A 14,512-nucleotide genomic window follows, 5' to 3' on the forward strand; every position below is an offset into this window, starting at 1 on the left:
TCTTCTACCTATTTTGTGCCTGAACCCACACAATAGCTGATAGTGGTTGGAGAATAATCCATAATCACATTAATTGGTCTTATTTTAAAATCATAATGATGAACTTTGTATAGGCAAACTATTCTACTTTTTAATTTTCTTCTTGAATTTTTTACTATCTCTTTTATGATTTTGACACTCAACTGGCAACTTTGCTTTCTACTGTAAAAAGTATACATGTAACGAAAATGAAATCTCAAAGAGCAATTCACCTCACCTATTTGCATCCATGTTCACAAATTCTGCCTTCATTCCTGCTACTATGATGAAATATGCCTGGTATTTGTCAACCTGTGTGCTTGGACACTAGACCCCCTTTCCCCATGTTTATTTAGGGTGATAGTTCTTGCAGTTATCCCCTGACTGCCATAATCAAAATTTCAGTATCTACTAAATCATTCCTATCAGCAAAGGTACAGTATTCTCAAAGCTCTTTTCTTTTGTATAACACAAACATCTTTTTTATCCCATATGGCCTGTTTCTGTTTCCCTGACTAGCAAACATTTTCCAAGGTGATCTATGCTCACACAAGTCAAATCCTCTCTTGCCTACTTTCTGAATCCTATCATTTTGCAAAAGAGCTCTTTATAAGACAAAAATAAAATAAAATAAAATAAAACCTTCCAAATTAACAAATACAATGGTAAATTTAATATACTTATCTAATTTGGTCAATCTGAACAATTTGGTATAGTCAGCCACTTCCTTTTATTTGATATACATTTATTTTTTATTGACTTCCAAGATACCATACTTTACTGGATTCATTCTGACGTCTCCTTCTCAGTTACAGTGACTGGTCACTGAACTCAAGAAGTTAAAATGTCCAGGGTCTTATTCTTGGGATCTTTCCCCATATTTGTCTATACTTACTCACGCACTTGGTGATATTGTTCAGACAAAAGTCTTTCAAATACTGTCCATATACTGATAACAATCAGATTTAGATTTCAGGCCTAGACCCATTACCTCTGAGTTCCAAACTCAAATATTTTAACTAGTTATCTACATTAACTTACACATTTAGTATGCATTTTAATCATAAAATGACCAAAACTAAAACCACTGACAGGATTTATTCTCTTGGTTGTTTGTAGCTAACACATAAATTACTTTTTCCATCATTTAATTGCTAATGTTTAATTTCCCATGTTAAATATTTTTCTGTTATCAAATCTGTGTGTGTGTACAGATTTGTGTGCATGTGTGTGTATACACACCTATATGTATTTTTATATGTACATATAATACAAAATCTGTGGTAGAAAGAATAATGTTCACCACCCACAGTGACTTGGCACATATTAATTAAATTTCACGAGATGGGGAGATTATACTAGATTGTCTAGATCACCCAAAGTATTCATAATCGTCATGATAGTAGGCGGGCAGGAGAGTCACAGTCAGGGAAGGATATGAGACTACAAAAAAAAGTCAGAGTAATTCAGCCACAAGCTATGAAATATGAGTAACCTTTAGAGGCTGGAAATGGCAAGGATCAGATTCTTCCCTAGAGCATCCAGAGAGATTTTAGTTTTGCCAACACTTTGATTTTCACTCTGTAAGATCCATTTCAGGTTTTGACCTCCAGAACTATGTGACAATAAATTTGTATGATTTTAAGCCACAAAATCATTGGTAACTTGCTGCAACAGCAGTAGAAAATTAATGCCAATTTTTTTTTGTCTATTTCTATTTTTCTATCATCCCTTTATAACTATTAATCTAGTCAAGATTTTTACCAACAAGCGTTTATTTATATCTTAATACATACCTTGCTCTGCTTTAAATATGTGACAATTGTTAACTTATTTTCATGTTTTGTAAAGTATTCTAACAGTCTTACCAGAGAGGCAACATTATTATGCCCATTATAGAGATGACGAAAGTAAGGCACAAGACATACAGCATCTTATCAGAGTTAAAAAATGGGTAAGTTCTTTGTTTATCTTGAATAGACTATGATTCTTTTATTCAAAGGTGCTTGCACTAGCTCTTCTGGCTGCCTGTTATAATCTTTTCTCAGACCTCTAAATTTCTGACTCCTTATAATTCTCATCTTAGTTTAGAGCTAGCCTCTGCAAAAATAACCTTTCCTGGTGAAAGTCGTTTAGCAGTCATACAGCCACACTCTTCCATTCTGTCCAATCATTGCATTTATTACTACCTGGCCTTAGTGTTACTTGCTTTTTGTTGTTGTTTTAATATTTTGTTTCCCTCCATTAGAAGATAATTGCATGAAAACAGGCTATTTTTGTATGTTTTCGTTACTAACTTTGAGACTTTGGCACTCGAAAATAATAGTTTATTATTTTGTGATCATCTGACTCTCAGTTTTTGTTTTTATTTATTTACTGGCAAATGTTTATTTTTTAATATTCCCTTCCTGATTTCTCTGAAGGTAAGCAAATATGAAAAATATTTATTATCAGTTCGTATCAAGATAGATAGAGTGATAGATGTGATAGATAACCGCAAGTAAAATTAAAGGTGTTAGGATTATCTAGGCTTCATTGGAGAATTCTTGTAATTATATCTCAGAGATAAAGTTGAATGTCTGGTCCTACACCCTTAATGGTAAGCCACTGCAATTTTGTATGTAGAGCTAATATGACCAGTTTTATGTTTCAAAAAACTAATCTCAGACAGTTTGTAAAATGATGTGGAATAGACAAAAAAAAAAAAAAATTAATTAATGCATGGATGTATCTCTATGAAGACTATGAGGCTAACATGGAACATGGCAAGCACATAGCATTTAGTGCATGAAATTTACTGTATCTCCATTTTCAGGGAATTAAATTCTGAAGATTGCCATGGGTATTCATCTACAAAATACAAACTACATCTGTAAAAGATGAAGAGCATCTTCAACTCACAAGCACATGAGGGTGTTAGAAAGTTAGTAGTTAAAGTCATGAGATTTTAGCTGTAAGTGGTGTATTGATGATTTTATGCAAGAAATATTTGAAACTATGATCACATATACACATACATAAGAAATAACAGCATCTATTTATTTATACCATCAGGTAAGCAAATCTACCTTTCAATGAACTTATTGTAAATACTGACTTTCATTAAACAATTGTTAATATGGACAATTGCAACATAGCAAGAAAGTGAGTATTCAGTCACTAATTAAGTATAATGTAGGGCACAAATGTACTCATTTTCTCCCAAAACTCATTTACTAAGAACATACTATGCACTAATCAGGCACTTTACTAGTCAATGTGGTTCTCACAGTAATATGCCAAATGCCTTCATGAAACCTATGGTTTTGTGACATATTTGGACCAACATAGGAAGCAATTACAGCACAAAATGATTTGTCTCATAAAAATTGATGTTTTAAGAGTATACAGTAGAGGCAAGTGATGTTTTCAGAAGAAAATGGTTTTCAAAGTACAGCCTAGACAAATAATAACTAAGAGTTATTATGCTGAAGATGGGGAAGTTAAAAAGAAGAGTATATGAGAAGGAAAGTGTCCTGGCAAGAAATTAAATTATGTATTTAAAGATAGTTGGAGCTTGGTAGACAAGAAGGAACTTCCAAGAGATTGATACAGATAGTAAGCAGAAAGACAATAATGAAGGTCCACCCAAGCCATTGAAGAGTTTGTGTTTTGCCTTGGAGCGATGGTGTGCTACTGATATAATGAGAAATCAAATAATGCTATTCAGTGTGTGTTGATAAAATTGTTCTAGCTGCCATGTGCAAATTTATCTTCAACTCATTTTGTTTCCAGAAATGTTGGGTGTGCAAAGTATATAGTAATTATTTTTAAATTAATAAAATAATATATTCATTAAGCATCTCCAGTGTGTTGTGCCTGGCACTAGGAATATGTCAGAGAACAAGGCAGTCATGATCCATGTCCTTCTGAGCTTAGAATATTCTAGAGGCTGTCCAGCCAGCTGTTGACAGTTTTCAGATCTGAACTCCAGAAACAGGACTTGGCTGTTGTTAAAAGTTAGAAAGTCAGTTTTATAAATATCATAATAGAAAGAGTCAACATCGCTATCAATTAAATTATGACCCACAGATTTTACTTTTTAATTAAATTTAAAAGCAAAAAGCAATGCATCTCATGTATATACATTTACATTGACTCAATTTTTGACATATGAAATATAAATATACATCTAATTTTAACACAAACCAAATATTTATACATCTATGTTGGGCATTTTCAACAACATCTCTCTAGACACATTCAAAATGACAATGTCAAATAGTTCTTGAATAAAAGTTCATGAGACAGATGGTGTTGTGCCTGGATGTAAACATCAGGAGCTCTAAAATACCATTAAAGCACATAGATGACTTTTAGCAAGCTAATATTTGATATGATTCAGATAAACAATTCAGTCCTTCTATAGCAAATAACTTACCATATACCATTTATAACAGGAGTCCACCTACATAACAATGAAAAATAAATAACTTCAGGAGTACATAACTTGTGAGCAGGCCAAATTCTAAGTGCTAAAACATTGAGTATTTTGGATATAAATAATACTTTATAATTAGTTGCCTGAAATTTTAAGATGCTATAAAATTATTCAAAATCTAGTAAAGCCCTACAGATATGACAAAAACACAAAGTGATATGGAAAAAATGATTAGCTTTCTTACATTATTTCAGTTGAGTTATAAACTAGTTTTGTGCTGTAAAGAGAAATCCCTTATAAACAGAAAAAATATAACAGACCATATCACCCTATCATTTGCTGGGTGAATATATCAGGACAAGATGCATATCACATAAGCTACTTTGCGTGTGCCCGTTTATAAAAGGTGTCTAGGATACTGTCTGATTTGTAAATGAGCATTGGTATATTGGGAAGCATAATAAATCAAATGGACTGGGAACAGAAAAGTAAATATATTAAAATTTATTTTTATTACACATGATGCCTAACAGCTTTAAGAGAATTATTTCTTGCATTGCATTCAACATCACAAGAGAGATATTCACATTGTGTGAAAGTGCAGATTTCTACAATGACTTGACTTTAATGTTCAATATCTGGTCCCAGAGGTAGTTATACTTCATTATTACCTGAACTGATTTAACAAGGACAAAATGAAATTTCCTGGGATCTGCTTGTCTTTTGTTTGTTTGAAATTTTCATTTCCTTTTTTGATGTCACCATTACTAGATTTTCAATGCCCTAATTTTTCCCCTGATGTTCAACAAAAATATCACTTCATTGAATTCTGTAACACTATTGAAATGTTAGTATGGTGAGGACAGTAACTGTGTTTTTATTGTTTGTTTCTTATGGTATCATGTAGCACTCAGGTGCATATTTATTACTGTCTTTATCTGTCAGTATAAACTAAGTTATGATAGGAATAAGTGACCACATAAAACTTCCTGGCTTATTATAATAAAGATTCAATTCTCGTTCATGCAACATGTTCCTAAGCAGTTGTTTCCCTAGTCCCTGTCATCATTTCTTTGGGAACTTGGATGAAGAAGAAGCCTCTAAATAAAAAAATTTCCAATCTTGTGACAGAGTTAAAAGTGACATAGCAAACTATAAGTTTACTCTTAAATATTCAACACAGAAGCTTTCACCCACATTTGATTGGTCACAGCAAATTATATGGACATTTCTGAGTTCAACACAATAGAAATATATATTTTCCTCACAAAGAGTGGTCTTATAGAAAGTAAATTATAGTTTTGATAATCAGTAATACAGTCTGCAACAATATTTACTAGAGATCTATTGAAAAATATTCATTTAGGACTATGGCTCATGAATATTATTAATCAAGTTTAAAAAGTATGGCTCTGCCAACTGAACAATCAGTTTTAAAACGTAGTAAGCCACAACCTATATGTTACTCATTTGTTTTCTATGTCACTATGTCACAAACTCTCATGACCTCAAGTAGGCTTGTATCTGGACTCAGCATGCCTTGTCTTTGTTTTGATCCTGTCTAACCTGGAATTTGATATCTAACTCTCAGATTTTGAATTCCTTGTGAATGTGAGGTTTATGAAAGTCTTCTTGAGACATGTTCTTATAAACTCTGGCTTCATGACTACTCTTTCTATCAGTAAACTGGAATCCGTAAATTTAAATACAATGTTTGTCACTTTTTAATTGTGTGACCTTGAGCAGGTCACCTAATCAGTCTCTGTCACAGTTTCCTTGTCTGTAAAATGAGGTTAGTAATACTAACTAGTTTATGGTATTATTTTGATAACAAATAAGATTAATATTTGTAATATGGCAAAAAGGCGAGGTATATAATAAGGTTATGCTATTCCTTTTTTTTTTTTTCTAAGACGAAGTCTTGCTCTATCTCCCAGGCTGGGTGGAGTGCAGTGGTGTGATCTTGGCTTACTGCAAACTTAGCCTCCCAGGTTCAAGCGATTCTTCTGCCTCAGCCTCCTGAGTAGCTGGGACTACAGGCACGCATCACCACACCTGGCTAATTTTTGTATTTTCTGTGGAGAAGGGTTTCACCATGTTGGCCAGGCTGGTCTCGAACACTTGACCTCTTGATCCACTCTCCTCGGCCTCCCAAGTGCTGAGATTACAGGCGTGAGCCACCGTGCCCGGCCAGGTTATGCTATTCTTAATTGCCATACATTTTAAATCTGAAACATAAATTAGGATATATTTCATGTGACTATACCAAACCATATATTAATATGCAATTGGAGCATTAAGTAGATTTTTCTTTTCTATAATGAAGATTACTTAGACAACTCATATAATATATTTTCATAGCAATGTGATCCTCTATGAATGGCCCTCTTCATAGATCCTAATCACAAATATTCGTCACAGTTGTCAGCATTTGACAAGAACTTTGAAAATCAGTTACCCTTACAGATGTTATATCATCAACTGCCTTAAATAATTTCACGTAACTTGATGTCATATTTTTCCTACCTCATCATCTCTCAGTCTTATCCACTTAACAGTTAACACCCTCTCATGCTGCAGGACATGGGAGTATAACCAAAACCTTATCTTTCAGTGTTGTCTTTAATTGCATACTTATAAACTTGAAATCCAACTTTATAAACATGACTTCAACCATCTAAATGTTTAACATTATAAATTCAACACTTCTTATCAGAGTTCTAATAAAAGTTGTTAACTCATTGATGTCTATATATTACTTCCATATGTTCTATATTGAAGAAAGCCAACCAACTTAGGATTCATCAGTTCCTTAATAAAACTAAAATCATGTCACAAAATACTAAAGAGCCACTTATAAATGTATCTTTCAGCAAATTATTTTTGTCAAAACCTTATTTTATAATATGATTACTTGATAATAGATGCAGTTTTGGTTAATTGTTTGCTACATTTACTTTTCAGTATGATTTTTTAATTTTTTAAAACTTTTTTATTTTTAACTTTATGGATATACAATAGTTGAACATATTTCTAGGATACATGTGAAATTTTAATACAACCAGACAATGTGGAATGATTAAAATAGATTAATTGAGTTATCCATCACCTGAGGTATTTTTCATTTCTTTCTGTTAGGAACATTCCAATTCCACTTTTGTAGTTATTTTCAAGTACACATTAAATTTTAATTATAGTAACCCTATTTTGCTACCAAATACTAGAACTTATTCCTTTTAACCGTATTTTTGTACCTGTTAACCAACCTCTCTTTATTCCGCCCTTCTCTCCACCCTTCCCAGCCTCTGGTAACCACCATTCTACTCTCCATCTCCATGAGATCAACTTTTTAAGCTCCCACATATGAGTGAGAACATTCAATATTTGTCTTTCTGTGCCTGGCTTGTTTTACTTAACATTATATCCTTGAGTTCCATCCCTGTTGTTGCAAATGGCAGTACTTTATTCCTTTTTATGGCTGAATAATATTTCACTGTGTATATGTACCACATTTTCTTTACCCTTTTATCCACTGATGGGCACTTTGGTTGATTCCAAATCTTCACTATTGTGAACAGTGCTGCCATAAACATAGGAGTTCAAACATCTCTTCAATATACTGATTTCCTTTCCTATGGTTAAATGCCCAGTAGTAGGACGGCTGGATCATATGGTAGTTCTATTTTTAGTTTTTTAAGGAATATCCATACTGTTCTCCATACTGGCTGTACCAATTTACATTCCCACCAGTAGTGTAGCAGGGTTCCCTTTCCTCCAAATCCTTGCAAGTGTCCATAATTGCCTGACTTTATTATAAAAGCCATCTTTACTGAATGATATGATATTTCATTATGGTTTTGATTTTTTTTCTCTGATGACTGGTGATTTGAATATTTATTAATATGCATGTTGGCCATTTGTATGCCTTCCATTGAGAAATAACATACAAAAATCAAATAAAAATTGAATTAAAGACGCTAAATAAGATACGAAATTATAAAACTACTAGAAAAAAGTGTCAGAGACATGCTACAGGACATTAGTCTGGGAGAAGATGTATTGAGTAAGACCTCAGAAGCACAGGCAAACAAAGTAAAAACGGACAAATAAGATCACATCAAGCTAGAAATGTTTCTGTAGAGCAAAGGAAACAATTGACAAAATGAAGGGATGACCCACAGAATAAGAGAAAATATTTGCAAACTACTCATTTGACAAAGGATTAATAACCAGAATATAGAACAAAGAGACCAAGCAAGATAGCAGAATAGAAAGCCCCACCAATCGTCCTAACACAGGAACACTCAATTCAATGACTACCCACACACACACACACACAAAAATACCTTAAGAATCAAAAATCAGGTGAGCACTCACAGTACCTGATTTTAACTGCATATTACTAAAAGAGGCACTGAATAGGGTAGAAAAGGTAGCCTTGACATGCTAATGGCATCACTCCCCAACTTTCCCATAGTAGCTACACGGCACAGAGAAATGTGTGCACTTGGGAGAGGGAGAGCTCAGCAATTGTGAGACTTTGCATGGAACTCAGTGCTGCCCTGTCACAGCAGAAAGCAAAACTGGGCTGAACTCGACGGATTCCCACCCACTGAGGGAGCATTCAGACCAGCCCTAGCCAGAAGGGAATCATGCATCCCACTGGTCAGAATTTTCTTTCTGGAAAGGCTCACCATCACGGGCTGAAGTGCTCTGCATCCCCAAATAAACTTGAAAGGCAATGTGGACCACAAGGATTGCAAATTCTAGTGCTGAGCTAGGCTTGGAGCCAGTAGACTTGGGGAGTATGCAATTCACTGAGACATAAGCTGGGACAGCTAAAGGAGTGCTTGCACCAGCCAATCCCAAAGCCCAGGCAACACAGCTCATGGCACCAAAATAGACCTCTTACTTCCACTTGAGGAGAGGATAGGGAAGAGTAAAGAGGACTTTTGTCTTGCGTATTGGATACCACCAGCTCAGCCATGGTAAGATAGTATACCACTGACAGTTGTGAGGCCCCTGTTCTAGGTACTAGCTCCGGAACAACATTTCTAGACATACCCTGGTCCAGAAGGCCAGAAAGTATTGTCTTTAACAGAGGGTGACAGAATCCTGCCAGAATCCATCAGCTGTTTGCTAATGAGCCCTTTGGCCCTGAATAGTCACTGGCAATCCAGGTAGTATGCCATGGGCCTGGGGTGAGACTCTGAGGCATACTAGCTTAGTTAAGACCTAGCATATTCCCAGCTGTTATGACTATAATGAGAGACTCCTTCTGTTTGAGAAAAGCAAAGGGAAAAGTAAAGGGGACTTTGTTTTTCACCCTATGTACCAGATCAGCCACAGTGGGGTAGAACACCAAGCAGAACCTTTGGGTTCACTATTCCAGACTTTGGCCCTTGTAAAGCATTGCCGGACATTCTCCGGCACTGAGGTGAGCCTGCTGTCCTGAAGGATGAGTCCCAGGTCTGGTAGCATTCACTACCAGACTACTGCTGATATTCACTTAATGCTCTAGAGCACACACAGTACCTGGTTTTAACTTCATACTACTAAAAGAGGCACTGAATAGTGTAGGAAAGATAGTCTTGAAGTGCTAATGCCACCACTCCCCCACTCTCTCACAGTAGCTACATGGCAGTAGTCTGGTAGTACTCCCTGTGGGCCTATGGTGGTGGTGGCTGCTTGTGGAAAGGGGAAGGAAGAGTGGGAAGACTTTCCAATTGTTTGAGGGCCAACTCATTCACAGTAAAGTAGAACATCAGGTAGAGTTCTAAGTTTTTTCACTTTGGCCCCTAGCTCCTGGACAGCATCTCTGGACCCTCTTGGGTTCTGGAGGAACTTGCCATCCAAAGGAAAGGACACAAGCTTGACTGTCTTCACCACCTGCTGATAGTAGAACTCTAGGTACTGGAGTGAACATAGGTGATAGCCAGGTAGTGGTTATAATGAGATTTGGGTGAGACTCATTACTGTACTGACTTTTAGGTATGACCCAGCACATTCCCAGTTGTGATGGCCACAAAGTTGCTTATGTCACACCTTCCCCAGCCCCAGGCAGCTCAGCACAGAGAGAGAGAGAGAGAGAGAGAGACTCTGTATATCTGGGGAAAATAAGGGAAAAGAACAGAGTCCCTGTTCTATTCAGAGTCCCTGGGAATCCAGAGAATTCGTCTAGCTCTTATACAAGACTACCAAGGCAGTACCTCCACAAGTTTGCAAGAGTCACAGCATTACTGGGCTTGGGGTATCCCCTAATGCCGATAAGGGTTATATTACAATACCCAAGTTTTTCAGAGTATGTGGAAAGCATTGCCAAGAAGGATGAAAACAAACAGGCCCAGATTGTGAAGACTGCAAATAGAAAAACAGTTGAAAAACGGGGGACAAATTTAAAGTGTACATTTTTATTATTTTTCTTTTTGCCTGTTTATTTATACAGAGTGCTAAGTTGCTATTAGCTTAAAATAGTAGATTATGAGAAGTTTGAAAGCCTGAAGGTAACCTCAAATCAAAAACATACAATGGATACACAAAAAAGAAAAAGCAAGGAATTAAATCATACCACCAGAGAAAAGAACCTTCATTAAAATAAAGACAAGAAGGAAAGAAAGAAGGAATACACGACCACAAAAGAAACAGAAAAAAAAAATGGCAGGAGTAAGTCCTTACTTATCAATAATAACATTGAATGTGAATGGACTAAAATCTCTAATAAAAAGACAGAGTGGCCAAATTGATAATAAAACAAGACCCAAAGATCTGTTTCCTGAAAGAAACACATTTCACCTATAAAGCTACACATAGACTGAAAAGAAAGGGATGGAAAAAGATATGTCATACCAATGGAAACAAACAAACAAAAAAGCAGGAGTAGCTATACTTATATCAGAAAAAAATAGATTACAAGACCAAAACTCTCATAAGAGACAAAGAAGGTCATCATATAATGATTAAGGGGTGAATACAACAAGAAGATGTAACAATTTAAAAGATATATTCACCTGACACAAAAGCACTAGATATAAAAAGCAAATATTATGAGAGATCAAGAAAGAGGCAGAACCCAATAAAATTATTGCTGTAGAATTCAGTACTCCATCTTCAATTTGGACAAGACTCCCAGACAGAAAATCAACAAAGCAACATTATACGTAAATTTCACTACAGACTAAAAGGACCTAGTATACATTTACAGAACATTTCACACAATGGCTGCACAATACGCTCTTCTCCTCAGCACATGGATCATTCTCAAGGAAATAACATGTTAATCAACAAAAGCAATCTTAAAACATTAAAAAACTGAAATAATATCAAGCATCTTCTCTGACCTAAATGTAACAAAACTAGAAAGAATAACAAGAGGAATTTTAGAAACTATGCAAACACATGGAAATGAAGCAATATGCCTCTGAATGACCAGTGGGTCAATAAAGAAAGAGGAAAGGAAATTTAAATTTTTCTTGAAACAAATGATAATGGAAACATGACAGACCAAAAACCTATGGGATACAGAGAAAGCATTACCAAGAGGGAAGTTTATTGCTACAAGCACCTACATTAAAAAAGAAGAAAAACTTCAAATAAACAACCTGATGATGAATCTTAAATAACTAGAAAAGTGAGAGCAAACCAAACCCAAATTTAGTAGAAGAAAATAAATAATAAAGACCAGAGCAAAGATAAATGAAATTGCAACAAAGAAAACAACATAATAGAGCAATGAAACAAAAAGTTAGTTTTTTTCAAAAGATAAGCAAAATGGACAAACCATTAACCAGAATAAGAAAAACAAGAGGTAAGACTCAAATAAATAAAATCAGAAATGAAAAGAAGACATTACAATTGATACTGCAGAAATTAAAAAGATCATTAATGGCTACCATAACCAACAACATGCCAAGAAATAGGAAAATCTAGAAGAAATGGATAAATTTCTAGACACATGAAACCTAGTAAGATTGAACCATAAAGGAATTCAAAACCTGAACAGAGCAATTACAAGTAGCATGAGCAAAGTCATAATATGAAGCCTCCCAAAAAAGCAAAGCTTGAGTCCCAGTGGCTTCACTGCTGAACTCTACCAAACATTTAAGAAAAACTAATACCAGTCATATTCAAGCTACTCCAAAAAATAGAGAATGGAATACTTCCAATCTCATTATATGAGGCCAGTATTACCCTGTTACCAGAACCAGACAAATACACATTAAAAAAAAAAAAATCTATGGAATAATATCACTGATTAATACTGATGCAAATATCCTAAAAAGAAAAAAAAATAGCAAACTGAATTCAACAACGCATTAAAAAGAATATTTGTTTTAACCGAGTAGGATTAATTGCAGGTATAGAAGGATAGCTTAACATACATAAACCGATCAATGTGATTATTATACAAGCAGAATGGAGAACAAAAATCATATGACGACTTCAACTGATGCTGAAAAAGCATTTGGTAAGTTTTAGCATCCTTTTATAATAAAAGCCCTCAAAAAATGGGTGTAGAAGGAACATGCCTCAATATAATAGAAGCCATATATGAAAGACCCACAATTATGGGGAAAAACTGAAAACTTTTTCTCTAAGATTTGGAACAGGACACGTATGCCGACTTTTATGACTTATTCAACATAGTACATGATGTCCTGCCAATGTAATTAGACAAGAGAAGGGAAAAAAGGACATTTGAATTGGGAAGGAAGAAATCAACTTATCCTTGTATGCAGATAATACAATCTTACATTTGAAAAAACCTAAAAACTCTAATACAAAACACTTAGAACTGATAAACAATTGAGTAAAGTTGCAGGATACAAAGTCAACATACAAAAATCGATAGCATTTCCATATGTCAACAGTGAACAATCTGAAAAATAAAGCAAGAAAGTAATTGCATTTACAACAGCTACAAATAAAATTAAATGGCTAGGGATTAATTTAACCAAATAAATGAAATATCTTTACAATGAATACTATAAAACATTGGTGGAAGAAAGAGAAGAGGACGCAAAAAATGAAAAGACATCCCATGTTCACAAATTGGAAAAATTAATATTGTTAAAATGTCCATACTATACAGAGCAATCTACCAGTTCATTTCAATCCCTATCAAAATACCAATGACATTCTTCACAGAAATTAAAAAAAAACTAAAATTTATATTTAAAGATCCATAATAGCCAAAGTTATCTTAAGCAAAAAGAACAAAACTGGAGTAATCACATTACTTGCCTTCAGATTATAATAGAGAACTATAGTATCCCAAATGGCATGGTACTAGCATAAAAATAGACACACAGAACAGTGGAACAGACAAGAGAAAGCAGAAATAAATTCATATATCTACAGTAAACTAATTTTCCACAAAGATGCCAAGAACATACATTGAAAGGACAGTCTCTTCAATAAATTTTCATGGGAAAACTGGGTATTCATATGCAGAGGAATGAAACTAGACCCCTGTCTCTAGCCATATACAAAAACCAAATCAAAACAAAGATTTAAATCTAATATCTCAGACTATGAAAGTACTACAAGAAAACATTTGGGAAACTCTCAAGGACATTGGACTGGGCAAAGATTTGTTGAACAATACCCCACAAGCACAGGTAACCAGAACAAAAATGAATGAATGCAATCTCATCAAGATAAAAGCTCCTACACAGCTAACGAGATAATCAACAAAGTAAAAACACAGCCCACAGAATAACAAGAGATTAACAACCAGAATATATAAGGAATTCAAATAACTTATAGGAAAAAACTAGTAACCTAATTTAAAAACTTGGCAAAATATATGAATAAGTATTTCTCATAAAAAAGATGTACAAATGTCAAACAGGTGTATGAAAAGGTACTCAATATAACTGATCATCAGATAAATCAAATCAGAACTACAATGAGATATTATGTCACCCAAGTTAAAATGGCTTTTATTTAAAAGACTCAATAACAAACGCTGGTGAGGATGTGGAGAAAAGGAAACCCTCCTACACAGTTGATGGGAATGTAAATTAGTACAGCTGCTATGGAGAACAGATTGGAGAGTTCTCAGAAAACTAAAAT

Source organism: Macaca mulatta, chromosome 5, assembly GCF_049350105.2.
Source record: "Macaca mulatta isolate MMU2019108-1 chromosome 5, T2T-MMU8v2.0, whole genome shotgun sequence".
Taxonomy (NCBI): Eukaryota; Metazoa; Chordata; class Mammalia; order Primates; family Cercopithecidae; genus Macaca; species Macaca mulatta.